This window comes from Dermacentor variabilis, chromosome 1, assembly GCF_050947875.1.
Source record: "Dermacentor variabilis isolate Ectoservices chromosome 1, ASM5094787v1, whole genome shotgun sequence".
Taxonomy (NCBI): domain Eukaryota; kingdom Metazoa; phylum Arthropoda; class Arachnida; order Ixodida; family Ixodidae; genus Dermacentor; species Dermacentor variabilis.
Genome location: NC_134568.1, coordinates 147,618,762 through 147,621,304, shown reverse-complemented (window position 1 = coordinate 147,621,304; position 2,543 = coordinate 147,618,762). Strand labels below are relative to the sequence as shown.

The window sequence follows — 2,543 nt, the reverse complement described above, 5'->3', positions numbered from 1 at the left end:
TTGCGCGAGCTGTTCTTGCAACGCCTTCCACAGTCCCACGAGCCGAGTCTCGATCGGCTAGCTGCACAAGCTGACCGCATATACGACTGCTCGTCTTCGGCACAGCTGCCTATCACCGCTGCGAGAGTCTCAGAACCAGGAGATCGACTCTAGCGCCTGCAAGAAACAGTCAACCACCTTACCAGTGCACTGGAGAAGCTGACGATTGCTTGCAACACTGGCGACCAACTTCGGTGAAACTGTGCTGATAGCGCCTGTGCCGCGTGTCATGTGTCTGCGTTATCGGGCGCTCTCGCCCTGATGTCTGAAGCGTTGTCTGTCCGTGACGTCACTTGTCACATGAGTGCTTGCTATATAGATATGATGTTGGCGTTAAATAAAGGTGGTTGTTATCGTGCCGGGATTGGGGGCCAGGCTGAGTTCCTTAAGGCCTGCCCGCTGCCCGGCTGCGCTAGGCGTCCGGCTAGGGCGAAACACCACATGGTGTCAGAAGTGGGATCCTCTGGCTTTCGAGGGGCGTTGCCTTAGCTTCGTCAACCGGCGCTATGTCAGAAGACAACGCAGTTAAGCCCTTTCACGGCATGTTCGCGGTTCCAGCTCCGCCAAGGTTTGACTTCGACCGGACGTCCGAATGGCCTTGTTGGATCCAACTTCTTGATGACTACCGCTTCGCCTCGGGCCTAAATGAGCGGAGTGAAGAAGCGCAGGTACGGACTCTATACGATGGGCAGGCAAGCAAGCGAAATCTTCTCTACTTTTGCATTACACGAAGAAGAACAGAAGCAATACGAACTCGTCAGAAAGACGTTCGACCAGCACTTCGTCGCCGCAAGGAACCTTGTTTACGAGAGCGCATACTTTCACCGTCGCATTCAAGAACCTGGAGAGTCAGTCGACCAATTCGTTACCGCGTTGCACACGCTGGCGGACCGGTGCAACTACAAGGAAAAAGAGCGCATGATTCGCGACAGGTTCGAGGTCGGCCTCAGGGATGCAAAGCTCTCAGAGTCACTTCAAATGGATGCGAATTTGACTCTCGCCAGCGCTTTAGCCAAAGCGCGCTTAAAGGAGACCGTCCAACGACAGCAGCAGCAACTGCGAGAAAGCGACAACGAACCCTTGGTAGCGGAGACCAGCAATCTTGACGCGGTCAGCAAGCAAGGGCAGCTGGGAAAGAATTCTTCAGGACAGCACTCGGGCAGCTCGTCAAAGAACCGTTCACCTGGATTACAAGGTCTGCGCCCCAGAGAAGAGTCCTACCGACCAGGCACCCCCGGGTCATGCCCCAACTGCGGTCAAGAAGCACACTCCAGAGCCTCGTGCCCAGCAAAAGCAGCGAACTACAACTACCGCGGTTGTTCCGGACACTTTGCAGCTGTATGTCGAAAAAAAGGCTGCACGTGATCGAAAGAAGGTAAAACTTTCATCTCTCCATATGGACAAGGGGGCGTATTTCATTGGCGTGGTGAACGGGGAGTACTCTAATTCTCAATATGTACTGGTCGCCATTAACGGCACTCCGGTGTTCGCAAAAGTAGATTCCGGTGCCAAAGTTTCTGTTGTGCCCTCAACGTTTCCCGGTTTGCCTACCAGGCTAGAAAAGTGCGACCTAATCCTAACAGGCCGTCGAATGAGCCACTGAATGTTTGGGGTAAGTTTCATGCCACTATCCAGTGGAAACAAAACACTGTCCAGCAAATCATGTATACGTGGTCTCACCATTACACTCCGTACTTTTGGGTCTCCCAGCGCTTCAGGCTCTAGAAGTTAATAATTCGCAGACTCGGTCAGTAATGCAACAGCCGTCGAAGCTTCCTACCCGCAGCTTTTCAGTGGTCTAGGAGCGATAAAAGGAGAATACAAAATTAGACTAAAGCCGAACTCGATACCTTTTGCAATTCATGTTGCGCGTCGCATAGCCTTACCCTTGTGTGACCGAGTTAAGCAGGAGCTCGAGCGTATAGAGCGAGATGGTGTGATCCGCAAAGTAGATGAACCAACAGAATGGTGCGCAGGAATTGTGCCAGTTCTCAAACCATCTGGAGCGGTTCGTATTTGCGTTCACTTGACGCAATGAAACAAAAGTGTACTTCGCGAGCGCTATGTCATGCCGACAGTGGATGATAGCTTCGGTCTTTTAAGTGGGGCCTCTGTGGTTTCTAAGTTGGACGCCAACTCTGGCTTCTTTCAAATTGTCGCCCGAAAGCCAGTTGTTAACTACGTTCATAACGCCAGTTGGGCGATACTATTTTCAAAGACTGCCGTTTGGAATAACGTAAGCACCCGAGTTCTTTCAGAAGAAAATGTCGCATATACTTGAAGCAATCCCAGGCGTGATAAACATGATGGATGATGTGCTCATTTTTGGCAACGACAAGGCTCAACATGACGAGCGCCTGCGTCTAACTTTAGATCGTCTCGCAAGTGCCGGCGTTACGCTAAACAAAGAACAGTGTTCTTTTGGGGTAACTGAGATAAAATTTCTTGGCTGTGTGCTTAGTCGAGATGGCATCAAGCCGGATCCTGAAAAAGTTCGTGCTATC

General features: G+C 51.5%; 1 pseudogene; it reads left to right on the top strand.

The window, feature by feature from the left end:
* Positions 1-545: 545 nt before the first annotated feature.
* Positions 546-1,404, top strand: LOC142587562 (uncharacterized; annotated as a pseudogene).
* The last annotated feature ends 1,139 nt before the right edge of the window (positions 1,405-2,543 follow it).